Genomic DNA, 21,643 nt, shown 5'->3' with positions numbered 1-21,643 from the left:
TGGTAAGTGGTTCCGTTCGGTTGGGGTGGGATCCCCGGAGCACGTCTAAGTGAGACGTCCCCAAGGGACGAAGCGAGAGCGGACACTACAGTAGTGCGGTTCCCATTGTCCGCGAGGGCGTGGGCCACGACCTAGGGGAGCGATTGAGCGTGTGTGTGTGTGCTCCGGAAGATGGGACAGAAAAAGAGCAAGTCTTCTGATCCCATAGAGGGCTTTACAGTCGATAGCCCTTTAGGATTAATGATTAAGTATTGGAACGATTGGCCCTCCCGAAAAGGCAAAAGTCGAGAGAAAATGGTACATTACTGCATGCAAGTATGGGGTGGGAAGCAGATTAGAAGAGACCCCCTTTATTGGCCAATATACGGGTCTTTTGAAAATTGGATATGTCAGGCCCCAAATATATATGTGAATTCAAAGGAGCCCTTTAGTTTAGAAGAAAGTGAGTATGCTAGTTTATGAATAAGACCAGATACTCGAACCATGATATTTACCCTGAAAGAGAAGGGTTCGAGGAAGAAAAGCAAAATATTGGAGGAACTTCCCGTTTCTCCTCCCCCCTATATTCCCTCAGCTCCAGCTCAAAACCCAATACCAGCCCCTCCTCATAGCCCCCCCCCAACAACCCCGGACTGGGATCTAGACCCTCCTAGTTCCCCAGAAGAAACCCGAAGGGTCACGAGGAGTCAAACGAGGGGAGGTGGGCGACCTGATCAGCTGTACCCCTTGCGAGAACTCCCCATGGGAGGACCGCAACCAGGGATGGGTTTTGTGTCCGTGCCCCTGAGTTCAGGGGATGTACGGGATTTTAAGAAGGAAATGGGGAATTTATTAGAAGACCCTTTAGGGGTGGCTGAAAAACTAGATCAGTTTTTGGGTCCTAGCCTTTATACATGGGAGGAATTACAATCCATTTTAAGCATATTATTTACAGTGGAAGAAAGGGAAATGATCCGTAGGGCTGGGATGCGGATTTGGGATCAACAGCACCAACAAGGTCCCACAGCAGATATCAAATGGCCCACCCAACGGCCGGACGGGGACAATCAGAATGCTGAGCATCGGACACATATGTCTGATCTAGGAACCATAATAGTTCAGGGAATCAGGGAATCTGTTCCCAGGGGGCAAAATATTAATAAGGCCTTCATGGAACAACAAAAAAGGAATGAGACACCAACAGAATGGCTTGAGAGACTTAGGAAAAACCTGCAACTTTATTCCAGGGTAGACCCCAGTACCCCTGTGGGACAGGCTCTATTGAAAACACAGTTTGTAGCAAAGGCCTTTCCAGATATCAGAAGGAAGTTAGAGAAGTTAGATGATTGGCAAGATAGAGGACTGGATGAATTGCTGAGGGAAGCTCAGAAAGTGCATGTGCGAAGGGAAGAGGAAACTCATCGGCGGCAGGCAAAGATTCTGGTGGCAGCAGTCCAAGAAGGACAGAGAGGGATCCAGGCGCAACCTCCTAGGTCGTATAACAGACCTAAAAGAAAGCCACCTCACCAAGAAGGACAACCCAGAGAAGTCGTGATGAGGGACTTGAGGCAGGTTGAGTGTTTTTATTGCCAGAAGAAAGGGCATCTGAAGAGGAATTGCAGGAAGCGAATGCAGGATGAGCAAATGTTCCAAGAAGATTAGGGGGGTCAGGGGCTCTATCTGCTGGGGACTCATAAAGGAACCGAGCCCTTGATAAAATTGAAATTGGGTCCCCAGCGACAAGAAGTAGAATTCCTTGTGGATTCTGGGGCAGAAAGATCTACTGTCCAAACGGTACCCTGGGGGTGTAAACCATCCCCAGAGAAACTACAAGTGATAGGAGCTAAAGGAGAACCCTTTAAGGTCCCAGTAATTAAAAATGTGAAAATAGAATCAGACTCTCGATTAAGTGTGGGACCCTTTTTATTAGTTCCCGAAGCTGAATATAATTTACTGGGCCGAGATATGATGGTTAGTTAATAGAATCAGGGCCCCTAGACAAAACTTGGTCGGCCCAGGCTTGTGAATTGTATGCGGTTTTTAGAGCCTTAGAAATTTTAAAAGGCAAAATAGGGACTATATACACCGACTCTAAATACGCTTATGGAGTAGTACATACATTTGGGAAAATATGGGAAGAAAGAGGACTGATTAATTCGCAAGGGAAGAATTTAGTGCACGAAAAATTAATTAGAAAAACTTTAGAAGCTCTGAGGGGACCTCGGAGAATCGCGGTAGTACACGTTAGGGGCCATCAAAAGGGCACATCTTACCACATAAGGGGAAATAATCTAGCAGATGAAGAGGCAAGAAAGGCAGCTTTACACCTATTGTCTGAAGGAAAAGAGGGCCAAGATAAGCTAGATACCAGGATGAGTTTTACTAAACAGGAAACAGATAAATTACGACAGATAGGAGCCCTAGAAAAAGAAGGTAAATGGGTGTTGCCCAATGATAGAGAAATTGTATCCAAAGGTGTGGCTTGGAGAATCATGAAAGAATTCCACCGACAGACTCATTGGGGAGTGCAAGCATTAGTAGACCAGTTTGGAACCAAGTATATGTGCATTGGAATATATGACATAGCAAAAAGACTAGTGGGAGAATGTTTGACCTGTCAGAAGGTTAACAAGCAACACCTCAGAGAAAAAGTCCCAGGGGGACGATCAATAGCCAAGAGGCCATTTGAGAAAATACAGGTTGACTTTACAGAACTCCCGAAAGTGGGCAGGTATAAATACCTATTAGTTATAGTAGATCATTTAACTTACTTTATAGAAGCCTTTCCCGTAGCCCGAGCTACTGCGAAATTGGTAGCCAAGATATTGCTAGAAAACATCATACCCCGGTATGGGAATGTATCGGTCATAGACTCAGACAGGGGGCCACATCCAAAGTCATTAAAGAAACATTAGATCCTTTAGGGATCAAGTGGGAGCATCACACTCCTTGGCATCCTCAAAGTTCGGGAAAGGTAGAAAGGATGAATGGGGAAATAAAAAAAAAACAGTTAACGAAGCTAATGATGGAAACCCAGATGAATTGGATCAAGTGTTTACCCTTAGCCTTGTTGAATATACGAACTCAGCCCAGAACTGACACAGGAGTCTCCCCTTTTGAAATGTTATATGGGATGCCATATGATTTAGAAATACCAAAAGAACATCCTAAAGCAGAAGAGAGATTATTACAGAAATATATTACAGAGCTTATGAAGAGAAGACAAGAATTGATAAAGAAAGGACTAATAGTACAGAGACCTCCACTAGATGTAGCCATTCACCGAGTTAACCCTGGAGACAAGGTTTTAATTAAAACCTGGAAAGACTCATCCTTGACTCCCCGCTGGGAGGGACCTTTCCTTGTCTTGCTTACCACAGACACTGCTATTCGCACTGCAGAGCGAGGATGGACACATGCCAGCAGAATTAAAGGGCCGATCTCAGAATCATCGTGGGAAGCCTTTGGAAACCCGGACAATTTAAAAGTAACCTTTAAGAAGAAACCTAGAAACCTCGATAAGTAAGACCACATTTTGTAAAACCTCACATTGTATTTGTTATCCCTTTGTGTGTTATAAATATAGGATTTGTAAAGAGAAGTAGTGGACTCATTGGTAGCACGGGTACCTCCCTAGCGGCAGTTGTCGCCTTTGTTATGGCAAATTGACCCATTTGACATTAAAAAGGGATCTCAAGAAAAGATCGGTGGAATGGTGGGAAGCTTTTGCTAAAGGGGTACAACCAGAGAAAGGTTGTACCTACGCCAACCACCCCGATCACATAAGGCCAAAATTGAAAACACCAATTGTAGGTGGACCGTGCCGTATGTTGAGTGTCACTCTGGAGAACTGGGAAGCGTTTAAAAATCCAAAAAGCTCATACAGGAGGTTCCCCTGAAGAATACGGCTGCTGTCGAGAAGACGGTACACCCTGCTGCTCTGAGCAAAAGAGTAGGCAGAGGAGACAGAGACGTATAGAAACTGTGGGGATCAAGGCCGACAAGCCACCTCCTAAGCAGGGATACCCAAAATTGTAAGGCCCAGACTCTTTAAAGTCCCAGAGACACTTGGCATCACGGATCGCCCCTCCAAGGCATTAAGGGTTCGTAAAATATCCGTTAGCCCAGCCACGGGTCCACTACTCCTCTGGAAGATGATTGTGCTAGGCTTATTAGGAAGACGAATCAAAGGGGGAACATAATATACACCAACCCCTTAAGTGGTCATTAATAAGGTGGGAGGATCAAACAGTGATCCAAGTACGAAGTGTACCCGGGAGTCCTACATTCACAGCTACTTTATGTGAGTTGGTGCCTATTGAACCATGTCTAGATCATATGGGGTTTTACTTTTGTCCTAGTTCTAATCCTGGGCAAGGATACTGTAAACTCTTATTATTGTGCTTATTGGGGATGTGAAACTATAGCCTCTGATTGGACTCCAGGAGCAGGATCAGATAAGTTTTTATCAGTAAAATGGGGGCCTTCTGGGTGTATCCCCCCTAAAGAGGATTTCCAGCTGGGGTATCGGGGAAGTCCCCACTATACCCCCCTGGGAACTTGTAAATATTTAATGATAAATATCACCCGTCCGGAAGATCCGGGATGGTTCTTGGGAAAGACCTGGGGAGTCTGGTACTGGGAGACCGGGACCGATAGAGGCGGATTAATTTTCATAAAGAAAGAAAGTGTGCGACCTACTCCTCAAGCAATAGGGCCGAATTTAGTTGTTAAGGGAGTAGAATCAGGAATCCAACCAACGGGTGCGATCATGAATTCGACAAGTATTCCTATGAATCACCCCACCTCGAAAGATACTGTTGTAATCTCAGAAAGTAAAGCCACAGAGAGGATAGACAATCCTCTGTAGAAGGTTGTGCAAGCAACCTACAAAGTATTAAATGCTACAACCCCTAGTATAACTACCCATTGCTGGTTATGCTACGACATAAGACCCCCTTTTTATGAAGCAATAGGAGTAAATATAACATATACCTTAAGCAATGATCCAGCTTCACAGTGTCAATGGGAAGATAAGAAGAAGGGATTGACTATGGAGCAAGTTACAGGAATAGGAATGTGTATTGGCAAAGTGCCAAAATCAAAGAAAAAGCTGTGTGGATCTATATCATTGCAAAACCACATCCCTAAAAATGGATGGGCTATTCCCACCAAAGGAACTAGATGGATATGCTCAAAAACCGGCCTGACTCCTTGTGTCTCCTTAAGGGTGCTTAATGAGTCCCGAGAATATTGTATACAAGTAGAAGTAGTCCCCAGGATCTTGTACCATCCGGAAAAAGTGATGTACGATCATTGGGACACCCCTCATCCGGTCCGAGTAAAGAGGGAACCAGTCACCGCGATTACTATAGCCACCTTACTGGGCCTCGGGGCAGTGGGAGCGGGAACCGGAATTTCCTCCTTAGTGATACAACAGCAGAGCCTTAGCACCCAAGGGCAGCTGTGGACGAGGACTTAGAACGAATAGAAAAATCCATCACCGCCTTAGAAAAGTCGTTAACATCACTATCAGAAGTGGTGTTACAGAACAGAAGAGGGATGGACCTTTTATTTTTACAACAGGGAGGATTGTGTGCAGCCCTAGGAGAAGAATGTTGCTTTTATGCAGATCATACAGGAGTTGTCAGGGATACTATGGCGAAACTGAGAGAAGGCCTTGAAAGACGTAAAAAGGAAAGAGAAGCCCAGCAAGGGTGGTATGAATCATGGTTCAGTCATTCTCCCTGGCTAACAACCCTATTGTCTACAATCGCGGGTCCATTGGCTTTATTAGTACTTGTGTTGACCTTCGGACCGTGTATAGTAAATAGAATAATTAACTTAGCTAAAAGCAGACTCGAAGCTGCCCACCTACTGTTGATAAGAAGTCAATATGAACAACTGAATGAAGATGAGAGTAAGCATAACCCTATGCTCCTCCTGGCACAGGAGGCTGTTGTTCGATTTGATGAACAAATTAAAAAGGACCAAAACAAAAAGGGGGGATTGTGATAGGTAATAATTTGTTACATCAACTCGTGAAGTGATTTTACCATGAAACTAGGTGCTAAGTACTGGCTATCACCACAGTGATTGTACTGAGTCAGCAGAGTGATATTGTATTGTGAAATGTATGCGCGTGACCTGAAAGGCACCACGTACAACGCAGAGGAAGACGCCAGCTTTCATCCCGACCCCCCCCAGCAACAGCCGGCGCAACCACAGAAGTTACAGGCATATAAGGGGACTGTGAGCGGGGGATCGCGCGCGCCGTTGGTGGAGCAGGAGACTCCCCGGCCGCCCAGCGCTGTTTTGCTTACTTGTGACTTGCTCAATTATTCTATTAAATTGGAATTTATGCAACCCGGCCCGAGTGGTTGTCAATTTGTCGCGTTTACCCATAACAAGGGTTCTGCCAAACTTTCCTTTAACGGACTTTAATCCTCATTTTAAAGTGATTGAACTAACTATGGGTGACCTTGCAGACATGCAAAAGGAATAAGACACCAAATTATGACGCTTTCCTTAACCATCCATGATGGTCCATACAGCACTCCCCCATCAGTCTTGACACATTCCACATCATCATCCATTCACAGGAAAACATACCTGAAATATCATATTTATCTTACATTGTAACACAAAATATTATTTACAGCTTTAGCAATTCAGTGGGGAAAATGCCAAATGATATCTAAAAAAGAACTTGAGGGGAATGCCAAATGTAGAAAAGAGAGTATATGACATAGAGCATTTTATTGTTGTAAAGCTTTGTCCATAAGTACACTACATCTGGAAAAATAAATCTCACTGTTTCTAAACAGCAGCTCTTATTTCATTGTTTACTGCCCAAAGGCTCTCCTAGCACAAGTACCAGGCACACAAAAGGTGAACAAGATACTACCAACCCACTCGGAATAGGTAATTTACAGGTGCTATTTCTCTCTCCATCACTCCTCCTGCCCCACACCCTCTCCCCATCTCAAAACAAAACAAAACAAAACAACAACAATGAAAAACAAAACCACATGACCTTGGGTTTTTTTGTTTGTTTTCAGAAGTAGTGCAGGAAACAAAAGAGAGATCTCAAAATAGGCAGAAGAGGCAAAACAAGATGTATGACAAAGACCATTAGGGAAAAGCATCTGAAAAAAAAGACACAAAACTATACAGAACATACCTGTTTTCCTAACACAAAGCTCACATCTTTGCTATGCTGACAGCCTCTTAGAGAAAATCCCCGTATTAAAAAAAAAAAAAAGTGTTCAGAAACAACACAGGAGGTGTACGTCATTTACGTAATTAGCACAGTTTGTAACACAGTGGCTTTATAAAAACAGATTTAAAATTTGACTTGGAAAATAATACATTTAATTTTTAAAGAAAAAAAAAGGAAGTACATGAAGCAAAGTTCCTTCCAGAACAACTTTTTCACCTGTGACTGATTCATCACAGGGGATAAAAGACATCAGGGAGCGCAGCCTGGCTCGGTTCTTTCGAGTGCCATCCTTTGCTCTAGTCCTATGGGTACTCTCAGGAGCTTCTGAACTCTGGTAGGGTGCTTATGCCAATAAAGAAACAGTGTAACAAAACTGTATCATGAACTTTCTTACTCTTATGATGTAGTTTTCCCCAGCAAAGGGATAAAACCAGTGCCCAGCAATGCTACATATACATCAGAAAAGAATTTACCTAAGATAAGGAAATCTTCTGTCAGTCATTTGCAACTAGGTTATGGTTCATTTATAGCAGCTGAGTGGCACAGTGGGATCATAACTATATTTGAGAATGTGGCACAATATATCCCTGAGGTGTTTCCATTACTAAAGTAGCTGATCTACTATATATTTTATGTATTCCATGATCTATTATAGATCTACAAAACAAAAGATGATATGGAATGATATATCTTATATTTATACTGCCTATCTTGTGTACATATATATATGTTTTGATTTTTCAAAACTTTCTGACACATTCTGACACCTCTTCATTGCATTTTTATACAAACTATACCCCTTTAAGTTCACCAGATAGCTATAAATGTCCAGTTTTCTGGAGGTATAGTCATAATCTGTGGAAAATAAGCATGCTCTGACATTATACCAATTATATTTCTGGAAAGATTAGATCACTCTGCCCCCCCCCCCCCAGTGGAATGGTGCATATTTATGCTAGTAATTAAGAAGAGCATAATGTTCTTCTTTCATATTTTGCATACAGATTTACAGTAGTGGTTTGACATTTTAAGACACCAGCATACGTGGTAGAAACACTTTTTGTGCACATTATTCTTGGATTATTAATGTTGACTCTAACCTTAACAAACTAACAGAAAAAAAACAATTTACAAAGGGCAGAATAATTATATCAAAGCACCTTTTTTTTCTCCTGAGGCTGATTCCTAGAGTGCTGCTTTATATATGTCTCAGAAAAACACATATAGATATCTGACTTATAGATTCCCAGGCTTGTTCAAAAGCTTTATTGTATTTCATTGAAAATGAAGTACATATTTTTCCATTCATTATGGAGGTATGATAGTGAGTAATACTTTGCAAAACTATCTGTATAGATTTTTTTTTTCTTTAGGTACCTACATAATAGCTGCAAAGAAGTGAAAAGCTTATTTTACAGACATGCACAGCATCTTATGAAATACTTTGGCAATTAAAAAAAAATGAAGCTATCATGGTATTACTTTTACTTATTCCTATTTAGAGCTTTGTGTTAGCATTTCCAACAGCTATCTTCCCTAAAGTAGAGATTTGGGCTTAGTCTGGATTTGTGGCATCATAAGGGGAAAAGCTGCCAGAAATGATTTTAATCCATTAAAAGAAGCTTTATAAAATGATAGAATCACAAATCACAGATGCCTTTTGCCAAGTCTCACTTTTTTCTTATAATTAGATCTTAATGTACATTTTCCTTCTGTTTCTTACTAAAACTTGTATTTATTTATTTTTCAGAACTGTTTTGCTCATGACTATTTAAAGCTGCTATTAGATATCAAATTAAGGTAATAAATATTGTAGGAATAACATGCCATTCTAAGAAAGAAAAGGGAAGGGGAGGAATGTTTTTAAAATATAGTTCTAATCTCCTGTAAATTGCTGAGCTCTTCCTGAGAGATGCTGAACATCCTCAGCTGCCCTTGAAGTCAATGGGAGCTGTAAGTGCTCACGACCTTTTTAGAGTCATAGCACTGAGCACCTGGCACTCTTACGCATCCTGTTTGGCTAGGGCTTAAAAGAAGTCAACTCCAAGCATTTGCCTGCAGTATATGCTGTGCTGTGATGTAGAGAGGTCTGACTAAGCTGTAAAAGAGCTAGCCTGAGCACTGGAAGCAGTTTAGCAGGGAGGAATGGGGATCATGATTCCCTGAGGTACCTTTGTGTATGTGCCCCTGTTCACCACTAACTCACCAGCTGATTCTAAAATGCTTCTATTAAAGCCTAAGGAAAACTGACACTACTTTCAAAGGCCGATGACTGCGCTCAGTAAGATTACTCTAGTGAGGTAGGTAGGTCATTACAGTGAATTTCACAGCTGTGAAGGAGATCAGGGAGGTCTCTCCTTACTGCCCATGGGCCAGCCAAGGCCATTCACTGAGCCCGCTCCTGCTCGCCCTCGTTCCCAAGTGTCCCCTGAGAGGTGGCTGTTGGACAGATACACTTGTGGGTAGTGACAACCATGGGGAGGAGGGGAGTGAGAAGGCTCTCCTATCAGATGGTAGATATATACCCAGCAACATATTAGGGAGAGGAGAAAAAACAGGAAAAGCCTAAAGGCTGACTGCTAATAGCACAATGATTCTTATGGTGTGCAGTTAAGTCCCCATTTTCTAAAGAAAAAGAAGGTAACCCACACAGAGCATCCTAGATTGTTTTGTCAACAGAGGCTATTTCCAGATGCTTCTTTACAGGAACAATGCCTTTTTTTTTTTGGCACAGACTTGCCTATGCAAAACACCATGTGTGGGGACTACAGTAACCATACTGCTTCCAGGGAGACTTTGACCTATTACACATTAGATCAAACATGGTAAAATTTGTTGTACAGAAGTGCTGAGGCTGTACATATGGCTTTTGCCTGCCAATGATGATCATTGTCTCACCTAGCTACAGATCTTCAGACACAGTCACTATCCAGATTTCTAGACACTGATGCTAAGGTTCACTCACACTCAACAAAAGAAGTGATGTAGGTAGCTACCAAAACAGGAATTAAGAAAAAAAATTAAAAAGCTCAATCATTATGAGAGAGAGGAAAATAAAGAATGGATGGATTATGAAGATTTTTTTTTCTATTTTCTATCTTTAAAATTGTCTTAACAGGCAGAAAAATCAATACCATCTTTTATTAATGCTAATCAGAAGATGACTTAATTCACATAAAGAAGTCAAAAATATTCTCAAACAAATTTTACAGTCAATTTTCTTATGAGAAAACCGAATTTTCATTGTTGCTCTTATTGTTGGAGGAAACAAAACAGAAAGCTTTTATTTTGGGAAAGCAGCTAATTTCAATTAAAAAAAGTCAGACTAATTTTTTGAAAGAAAACCAATAAATGCTTTTTCCCATAGCTCTGTTTCATGGACATGATCTGGAAAATGAGAAATGAAGTGATATTACAACTGATATATCTTACTAGGAAGAGATCCATGATGTCGCGGCCCGCGGGAGTGACGGGAAAGAATCATACGCAGTCACAGAATGCAGATTCAATTCCAACTTTATTCAGCAATTTGCCCATCTTATATATGTTTGTGCAGTCGTACACTTTGCTAGGCCAATCACCATGCAGATTATGTCACAGGGAGCCAATCATGGCACCGATCACGCACGCAGCGGTCATGCCTTGTACCTTGCTACTTGTTTAGCAAAGCTATCTTACCCTTAACCTTGGTTCCCACTGGCTTCTGCTAGCTTATCTGTACTTTCTCAGGATGTATCATTCCCAGCTGCACCAGTGTCCTTGGTGGACTACTTCAAAGCACGTAGCAGTGGCTATAGCCTGAGGCCTAAGGCTTCAGCAAATTTAGCTACTAATGCTAAGCAAGTTGTGCTAAGCAATTAATCCTAAACAGTGTTAGTTCCATACTCTCTCATATAGATTATTGTTCTGAAGCACCGCAAGGGCCCCAACACCATAAGGTACTTCTGGCAACTGGGAAAATTACACTATCACTAAGAGAACTCAGTTCTGTGTTTTTCTTTGTTTGTCATTAGGCACAATAGGAACAAAAAGCTCAGGTAAGAACAATGTCATTCTTCACAATAAAATATTTATCTGCCTCACAAGAAAAAAATGAATAATATGTTAAACTAGAAATGCTTTCCTCTCTGACCTTTCTGTAAGCAGATGATTTTATATTATTTTAAAGACTATTAATTTGTGATCACTGAGAAAGAGTCCCTCCTCTAAATACTGGATAGGCATCATTTTGTGTAGTACTTATAGTTGCTATGAAAATTATGCATTTATTTTACTGTTCTATTCAATTCTCTTGTATATCCAAGTTTCACAATTTTATATATTTTAAAAATATTCTCAGTTTCGGAAAATTTAAAAGAGAAATGAAACTTAAGTTGTCCACTTTTGCTTTGAGTAACTTAATCAGTTTTTAAGATTATGTAGCAGTTCTGAAATTTTGTAATTACCTTCCTATTCTCCACACAGACATTTTGAACTTTCATTATAGCTTCCTTTAACATGCAATGTGTTTTGACTTTTTGATTTTGTTATCAAACTAGAAAATGATACTCACTGTGCAGTCATATAATATAGAAAGCCTGTGCCTCAGAATCTAACATATACGTAAATATGACTCCTAAAAGGTAAGAAAGAAAGGTGGATTATTAGGATGTCCCCAGCCTGTCACTCACAGAACTAAAAATGTTTGTGCTGACTCCTTATAATTTACAAAGCTGTATCATATATCAATTAATTAGGAAGAATTTCAAACTGCAAGTGTATTTTGTTAAATAATAGGTATGCTAGGGTGGATATGGCTCAGATAACATTCAACAGACAGGGACAAGATTGGTAATGATTCTCCTGGAAAACAAGAGTAAAAGTCCATAGCAAGTAATAAACTCATTGGATATATACTTTTTTTCCTGGCTTTTGATTCTGATGGTTAAAACGACTTTTATTAAACGTATTACCCCTCTTGCCACTGTGTCGGCACAAAGTCAACTTCTTAGGTTTCCACTGATTTTATTGTTCTACATCAAAATATTTTGAATTAAGTATGGGGAAGGAAAAGGCTACTACTAATAAAGGTCACCCTTGGAGCAAAAGCTAGAGCAGAAACTCAAAAAATATCTAACAGTAAGGTTAGAAATGAGGGTCTAAAATAACATTTCATATGGACTACAAATCAGGTACCCTTGTTTTAAGATGGAGCTTAAAATTATCTGTGCAGGAGTAAATCTGGTATTTCATAAACTTCTAGATGAATGTTCTTGGTGGGAGCAGTTTGTCCTCCAGTAATTAAGACCAGAAATCAAAAAAGCCACATCATTTTTCTAGCACCACTGTGTGATATCTAGAGCTACAACACATTCAGTATTGCTGGCAAAAAATCATGCAACAACAAATGGTTTGAGATCAGGAGGTACTGTGTTTCATAATTTTAATTTTCATGTCAAAAAGCCTTTGAATGATAGCAGTAAAATCAGCTGCTCACTGAGTCACAATAGAAACTATTTGTTGATCTGAATTGAGTTATATTTCATTTTGTATGAGGCTTGACATTTCTTTCTTTATGCTTTTACATTATATGAAGCTTCAAGTTAAATTTTAATTATTTCTAAAATTGATTAATTCAGGTTCCAGTTCATCAAAAACATTCCTTTAAGTTTAAAGTAGAGCTTGAATTCTTGGTACTTTATTCTCCAGCAGCTTCTAGGTGCCTGAACTTTCATACTTGAAAGAAGAGAGGGTGAATAATAATGATATTCTTGTTCTTCTTGTCTTTAAGCAGCTCTTGGTTAACTTGGACAATTCTGGGACACCAGGGTATAATGAACTGAAATGACATCTGAAAAGCACAGTGCCATGCAAGCTCATAAGACTTTCATAAATAGCATAAGCAACTACTGCAGACTTACTCTATATCTAATTAATGAGCTATGCAAGCCTCGAATGACTATCCTTTCACATTTTCTTCCTGTTAGATTTCTAACATGAAATATGAGATTAAAATATATTACACATCTTATTATGGCTGTTTTGCCTGTGGCAAAAGAAAGTAATTACATGCATTTTGGTCAAACTTAACAAGTAAGTAGAAATGAAAGACACTTATTTGTAAAACAAAAAGTTCTTTTCCAAAACTAGGAGGCAATTATGATTGCAATTATTTTTCCTACATCTTTTCTTTAAGTGCAATCAGTGGTAACACCAACAACGGTTTTCATTCAGTTTAAGCCAGTAGAAAGAAACAGAGTATTCTAGCGGTTTAGTCTATAACTTGCTGATTGAATGATCTTAGTTTAATTCTTTACCATGCTACAGGTTCTCTCTGCGACCCTGTGTAAATTATCTAGACTTTTAAGGGTAAGTAAATGCCTAATAATGCAGATATTAGCTTTTAATAACCCCTTTGGGAATAAGATGCATGAGAAAAAAAACTATTCTGACCAGTGACAATTTCCCAAAGATTTTGACATAGAAGAATGTGGTACAGCTCAGCCTTTCTCCCAACCTCTCTGTATGGGACTGCACACGACAAAGTCTATATAATATCCTGCAGGCAATAAAAGCCTATTCTGCCTTCACTCTGAGCTGACTGGAAGATGTGCAGCTATTTTTGTATTGCATAGTGTTTAAACTCCACCACATAGAAGGACTTACTAGCTTTGGACAAGAAGTACTGCAGCAGTCACTCTTAATGGCTGTTGGAGAGGTTGGTGCATATGGTTAGCTTATGTCCCTTCAGAAAACATTCCTTAAATGTATGATTCACAGTACCACATAATTTCACAGACCAAACACATTTTTTAACAGCCTATACACATCTAGTTATATATACATATGTGTGTGTGTGTGTGTGCATGCATATATGTCACAAAATTCCAAAGCCCATAACCAAGCTACCAACTTTACTAAATGTACACTCTTAAAGTAAGTTCAAAACTGTTCTTTCTTAGACTTACGTCTTTACTAAAATATAGTATAGTTGTTGTAATCTCATTAATTTCAGCAGCAACTCATAATTGTTACATTACACATTTTCAGGCAAAGTGGCAAAGTATTGCCCCTAATCACTCTGTGTTCTGCAGGAAAAGGAATTATCTCTTAATCTGAAGAATATGTTCATTGGAGAGAAGACGGGGAAAAGGACAACTTTATATGACAGCTGGGCAATTTTATTTGATATCAGTGCTGTGTGGTCAACCAGGGCACACTGATTATGATCAGTGTGCTCAACTGATCATAGAGTGGTGAGTGTGCTCAGAACTGAGCACTGATTATGATCACTGCTATATAGTATAAAGTCTTCATGAATTAGTGACTTCTCTGCAGTACTTATTGATTTTTTCTTTGTTTCACCAGCTGGTTTATATCTGTTTCTTCATGCTAGCACATGCTAGCACATGTTCTTCTAAGGTCATTGTTATTACAAACAGGCTACTTCATTGGTAACATCCTGCAATTTAAAAACTCAGTAGAATCAGACCAGGATTCCACAGCTTTTTTCAGAAGCTGTTATAATACTTTCATTCTATTTTCTCAGTTTTTTTGGATGTTTTGGATTGTGATAATAGGACCAGACATCGTAAGTACCTAAGTTTAGACATTTGAGACTGGTGATCTCCAGAAGGTGTTTAATCTATTTTATTATAAATGCTTATTTAAGAATAAGATGAATCTTTCTTTGGAAATGCTTATTCATCTCCAGAGAAAAGAATAACTAATCAACTTGTAAATGTGTAAATTATTACAGGTAGGCATTAACTCCACCTTATATATCTAAACTTAAACTGAACTAAAATTGCTTGAACTCCTGTTCCCTAAATTGCACCTTATTATTAGATATCACTATTATACTAGAGGCGTAGCAATCTTTCAGAAATAGATTTGATATGCATCATCATCTACCTAGATGCAACATTTTCTTCTAAAGCTATCTCAAAAAATGGAAGGTTATCAGTTAAAATGAATAAATAGGAATACCGCATTATTTTGTATCCTTTATTTTTCCTCTTTTCTGTGTTTCAAGGGTTCCTTTGCCTGATAAATAATTCTATCACGTACAAGACATATTGACTACTTCTTAATTATGATGCTTTCAATCATATTTAATATTTTTAATCTTTAAAATTTTTAATCACTGAGAGCTTTTTTTTTCATATTAGGAATAGTTTGCTGTTACTACTTTGCAATAAGTATGTTAGAAATTACTAAAGGTGGCTACCTTCCAGTAATAATTTTAATTATTGTTTGTGTAATTTCATTCTAAGAAGTTCCGGGATTCATAATTTGCATTTCCTCTGTGATCAAACTTTTCAATCTTTCCCTCTGCTCTGTGTGATATACTGTTCAAAATTGATCTGAGTTTTGCTCCCCTAACCTTTTGTCAAATATTCTAGAGAGTATTTGTCAGTGACAAGTACCTCAAAGGTGTGACTTTGAATTCAAATTAAACAGTTTATATAAGAATCGCATTCCAGGTGGTTTCTCAGATCACCTTAAGAAAATGATAATTCATTACTTTTGGTCAGTTTCATTCACCTTGAGTCCTATCAAATATTTTAATCTATCACAGAGTTATAGTGAAAGCTTCCCACGGTTTTGAGTGTAGAGACATGTAAGTTTTACAGAGCCTACAATAATTTTTAATTATACAGGATTGTAAAAAACAGACTTGTATCTTGGAAGGGTTTACAAACAATTTAAATTTTGTGCTTATACCAAATACATAAGCCAAGAATATTTTAATCAGTACTTTCAAGCTTTACATCTCCTTTATTTTTTAAAGTTTTTTCTGCGTACATTGGGTATTCCTGCACAGTTTCCTGTACCACTGGGTAGATCAGACACATACTTTTATACAATGTTCATAATTTCAAGGGTTTATGAATGATTATTCAGAGGTATGACATAATCATGTTGATTTCCCTTCCATATTATATTCTTTCTCCAAACCTGACTATGCTCATTTTTGTTCCTCCATGTTCAGCTCTCTTTTATATGGAATAGTGGGATAATATAACTCTTGGATTTTGTACTCAGAAAATAAGAGGAGCATGACACAGAGAAAGCCCAACATCTGCAAAAGTCTTTTTCAGGATATGCATAGCTGGCAGAAGGCTAACAATCACAGATGGATTTGGCTGACGCCTACAAAGCACTTTTGGATGTTGTCTTCTCCTCTGCTTTGGATTGCAAGGACCTTATTGCAGCCTAGCTTGACTTGAGTGCATTTATGCCATGCTGTTAATTAGCTTTTTTAGAATACAGACATCTGTAGTGCAGACATATTTAAGTGGATTTGCAGATCACTTGCACTTACTCAGCTCAATTAAATCTTACATGATACCAAACAGACCAGATCTGGTCAGGTTTCACTCACAGCCCTCAGAGTATATTTCTTCCAGAACTTATGGGTTCCAGGAGAATGTGTAGACAAGTATATTAGAACACAAACTCAGATGTCCAGCTGAATTCAGCACTGCACTAAAACCAATTGTCATGTCTGCCCATCCATTGCAGTTACGGTAGTCAAATGTACTCTAAAACACATGGTCTTTTAGAATATCCTAAAAGTAATGAAACAACAGACCTTCATAGAGCCCAACTGGCTAGGCAAAAAATATTGGTCTCCAGCTCTCATTAATTAATCTGAGATATGGAGTGAGGGAAGACATAGAGACAGGGTAGAAGGGATTAAAGCTGGAGTGGTATATCTGAACAGCAGATGTGCCATAGTTAAGTAACAAAGTTTGAATAATAAATAAGCAGATAAATCATCTGCTCTTGGGAGACCCTTATCATGGTAGTCCCTCCTAATGTTAATGTCATCCTATCAAGCCTTATGGAGTCTGATGGAAAATAAGTATTTAGGTTCATGTTTTAGAGGTGATCAGTCCTGTAATGATACAAGATTAACGCATCAAACCACTATTCTTTTAAATTTATATAGATATATATTTATTTAACTTTATGGAAAAATAACAAAAAGAAGTTTTGGCATCATTTAACCACAGAAATAAAATAAACAAAATATATTTTCTGATACTCATTTATATATCAAATGTATACTACCTCTCTCTCATACTGCTTAGGGAAAAAGGCAAGATTATCATATACAAGCAATATAGCTAACTAAATTAATAGATCATATGTATTACAAACCGAGATACTATTATAAGAATTCCCTCGAGGTATCATACTCAGACAAATCTAAGACCTTTTTCTCTCTCTGTTATATCAAAATACAGTAATTTATTTAATCTTGATGTGGATGACAATCTTGTAGCAGACTGGAAATATCATCTCATGAAAGCATTAGAATATTGTATATAGTAACTTCATCAAGTCTAGAAGCAAAGAAGTGTTTTCTTTTCCCCTCTCTCATCAGCTGCCATATTTAGCACATACATAATAGCACACAGAACACAAGTTTTCTTTTCTTTTAAGTCATGAAAACTACTAAGGGAGTAATAATGCAATTTAGAATTAGATGGACTATTCCACCTCATTTACAATAATCATATTAAAGTATAGCATAAAAACATTTGCAGGCTGATTAGTATGTTTAGGAAAAAAAAAATCTGTTTCAGTTCATGAAATAGCTTTTAATCTATCAAGCCAAGTCATCTTTTCTCTTTTAAATAATGTAAGCAGCTAGCCAGGTCTGTCAGCTACACATTAAAAATAACTTAACAACCCTCAATATAAGATTCCATGGAAGCAAGGCCTTGGTAATGGCTAGGCATTTGCTGTAATTCAGTTTTCAGCATACTCAGTGATGTCACTTTTCCCATTTGAGTAATGAGCTGAAAATGAGTATTTGCATATATTTCTGAATTCTACACCAGTGCTAAATTAGTGTTTAGATCCATCCGGCATTTTAAATACCTAAAATTGTGCATTAAACTTCATTTTAACATTTTCACACAAACAATACTTTTTATCATCTCAAAATCAGCCAAACAGAGCAGAAAGGGCCCACCCCAGATGAATGCACACAAAAGGAAATGCCTAAGGGACAGCACAATGGGGAAAGCTCTCACCCTTTTCCTGGGAAATCAGCATGCCTGGTTGCCTCTCTGAAGTTCCCATATGCTAATGCATGCAACATGGAGAATAAACAGGAGCAATTAGAGGTCTGAGCGCAGCTGCAGGGTTATAAACTCAATGGGATCATAGAGATGTGGTGGGATAGCTCACATGACTGGAGTGCTGCAGTGGGTGGATACAGGCTCTTTAGGAAGGGCAGGCAGGAAGGTGAGGGAGGGAGTCATCCTGTATGTGTCAGAGCAGCAGGAATGCATGGAGCTCTGCCTGGGGATGGGAGAGGGGCCAGCTCAGGGCTGATGGGTCAGGTTTAGAGGGCAGGCCAATGGAGGCAACATTATGGTGAGTGTCTGCTACAGATCGCCTGATTAGGAAGAAGCAGAAAATGGGGCCTACTCCAGAGAGCTGGGAGAAGCCACACATTTGCAGGCCTTGGTCTTTATGGGGAACTGTAACCTCTCCGATACCTGCTGGAGGGGAAATGCAGCAGGGCACAAGCAATCCAAGAGGTTTCTAGAGTGCATTGATGATGACCTTCTGACATGAGTCATCATGGAGCCAAAGAAGGGAAGCACTCTGCTAGATGTCATACTTACAAACATGAAAGAACTGGTCAGAGACAGGAAGTTTAGGGGCAGCCCCGGCTGCAGCAACCATGTGATGGTGGAGTTCAGGATCCTGCAAGGAGGGAACATGGAAAATAGCAGGATCACAACCCTAGACTTCAGGAGAGCAGACTTTGGTCTGTTCATGGACCTGCTGGGAAGAATCCTGTGGGAGACAGTCCTGAAGAGAAGAGAGGCCCAGGAGAGCTGCCTGATTTTCAAGGATCACCTCCTCCAAGCTGAATGGTCTATCCCAAAGTGCAGAAGTCAAGCAAAGGTGTCGGGAGGCCTGAATGGATGAACAAGGAGCTCCCAAAAAACCTCAAACTATTGAATTCACTTTAGTGAAATTTTGGTGAAATGCGATTGCTGGGTGAAATTTCCTTGATTCTTACGATACTATGGTTATTGATTCCACCCCATGATATAGGTGAAGGCAGGAAAAATCCTTGTTCAGCTGAAGGTACTCTTCCTTATTTCCTATTCAACAAAGTAAATGACTTGTGTAACTTTGCTACCATACAGTTTATTCTAGAAACACTTTTATTTGGGTTGTTTCTGGGTATCTCTGAACCACTTGACTCATAAGTGCTTCAAAGTTGCTAGGACAAAACACCTATCCCACCCACAGCCTGAACTCATATCAAGACAAAACTACCCTTGCACTAGATCCCGCTCCTCATAATATTTTGGTTTCTATAAAAATAAAGCCCAGGCATGTAGAGGTAATAAAAATAACAGGGCCCTAAATTTGATGATGAGGTATCCAGGAACATGAGTCAAGGTTCAAAAAATTAAAAACAAACAAACAAAACTGGCTGCAGTAGTTTCAAACTTTTTTTCCCCTGTCTCAAAGCCTCTGCCTTTGTCCCATATTTGTCTTTTTTTGCCTAGATTTAACCTCAGTGGGATTATTCATGTGTGTATGGACTGTCTGAACCTTTATTTGCTAGGAAATACAAAGACTATCATTTATTTCTTCTGTAATACCTCAAGCACTTTTTACTTGTTATGTAGATTCTTAATGACTTGAACATATCTTATGTACCAAACATTACCTGTATGTTTGTAAGTGCATGGATAATTTTGGTGTGCACTCTCTCTTTCCCTCTCTTTCTCCTCTAGCCATCTACTTGTTGGAGCATGAAAACAGAAGAAAAACTGCACAGACTCTGCGATTGTGAAGTTCTCTTTTCTGCTGGCTACTCAAATTGTGAGCTAAGAAATCAAAATTGTTAAAGAAGCTTTTACTTGCAGGACAGAACAGAAAGTCAATATGGATGGAAGGAACAAAATTATGTTCATTGCAACAAAAAATGAAGGGAAAACCTCAAAAATGCCACTCAGGGTGTAAGGGTCCGGCGGGGGCGACGCCTGGACTCCCGGCAGGAACAGATACACAAACACAAGGCACACTAAGGTCAATGTTGAGCGTTTATTACCTTTGCGTCTGAGCGGGGGTTCCCCAGCGATTTCCCGATCGAGGCAATAAAGGAGCAGGAGAGTCCCTGGCACCGCTGAGCGTCGGTGCATGGCAAGGAATGGCAGGGGAGCACTATACGTGGGTTTTGTGTACTACACACATGCACAGTGGGCACATTGAGCTCATCGCTAATCTCCAGTCAAAGCCCAGGTGCAGCGCCACACTGGCATAGGCCCAGCTACATGGCTATGGGTCAACATGTCCTGTTGATGCTCCTTTTCCCACGGAACAGTCTGGCTAGCTTCCATCGCCTATCTCCTCGACATTCTTCCGCACTTTCCCATACACTCCACCCCCGCGATAGAAAGCTAGTTACAGGCCATCCCAATCTTCAGAAGGGCGTGGGGTATGAGGGCAAGGAAGTTTACGAAGTAATGAAATCAAAACATAACATAATATAATGCAAAAGATAAACAAGAGTTCTCCTTGTATGAGGTGGCCCGGCCATCCCCTTAGGGAGCCAAACCAATTAGCCAGCCAGGCATCTCCGCCATTCTGCCAGGTATGTTGGATAATGTTCTGTAAGTGGCTGATATCAGTCTCAGTAGATGCTGATTCTTCAGTGATGGTAAAGCAGCACATCCCGGCAAAGTCAGGACATCCATGGTTGTATCACAGTAGGAGATAGTCGATCACTAGATGATTTTGCAGTGTTCCTTGCCGTACTGCTCCCAACTCTTTATTTAAAGAGGCAATGGCTCTAGATGTTCAATTTAAGCCTTGAGCTAAAGCACAGGCAACATGCTCTGTTTACAATTACGCGCCACCACCCCCAGGATCCCAGCTAGGCTTAGCAATAGGCCTAAGGCTTCTGCATGAGAAAATAAACTCACATGGGGGTTACAAGTGGCATCTAGGGTATGTTGCGGGGTCCTTCACTGCTCCATCATAAAGGAAAGGATGCTTAAAGTAACACGGCCTACAGTGCATGGGCCACCTGTGGCGTTGGCTGGCACATGTATATGCTGTAGTGACACACAGAAGGAACCAACCTAAGGGTAGTATAATGTGAGCAGATGCATAAGCAATATTCATAATGTCATTACAAATTAACTGTGTATTGGTTACATACCACAGAACACAGGTAGCATTTACAAAGCGAAAGCAAATATATGCTTTAGATATGTTAGCTATACAAAAAGAGTAAGTCCAAGGTGTCATCTTTTGGGAAACAATACCCAAATTGTATAAATTCATGGGAGTGACAGAAATACTTTTTTTTTTTTGTATATAACTCTGTAGTACCACGAGTGGAGCTGGTACACCTATGTAACATGTAGTTAAGACATCATCCACTGATCGTCCTCCTGCAATACAGAA

General features: G+C 39.7%; 1 long non-coding RNA gene across 1 annotated transcript in view; it reads right to left on the bottom strand.

Annotated features, from left to right (window-relative positions):
• The window catches only part of LOC136991118 (uncharacterized), a 53,515-nt gene extending 35,263 nt beyond the window's left edge, over positions 1-18,252 (bottom strand). Inside the window, exons 1-2 of the long non-coding RNA XR_010883150.1 lie at positions 18,232-18,252; positions 11,754-11,816 (exon numbers count right to left, since the gene is read on the bottom strand). This is a non-coding gene — a long non-coding RNA (uncharacterized lncRNA). The remainder of the gene's footprint in view (positions 1-11,753; positions 11,817-18,231) is intronic.
• Positions 18,253-21,643: the final 3,391 nt, after the last annotated feature.

Source organism: Apteryx mantelli, chromosome 1 (assembly GCF_036417845.1).
Source record: "Apteryx mantelli isolate bAptMan1 chromosome 1, bAptMan1.hap1, whole genome shotgun sequence".
NCBI classification, from domain to species: Eukaryota; Metazoa; Chordata; class Aves; order Apterygiformes; family Apterygidae; genus Apteryx; species Apteryx mantelli.
The sequence above is the reverse complement of the archived record's forward strand: the minus strand, read 5'-3'. Positions and strand labels throughout refer to the sequence as shown.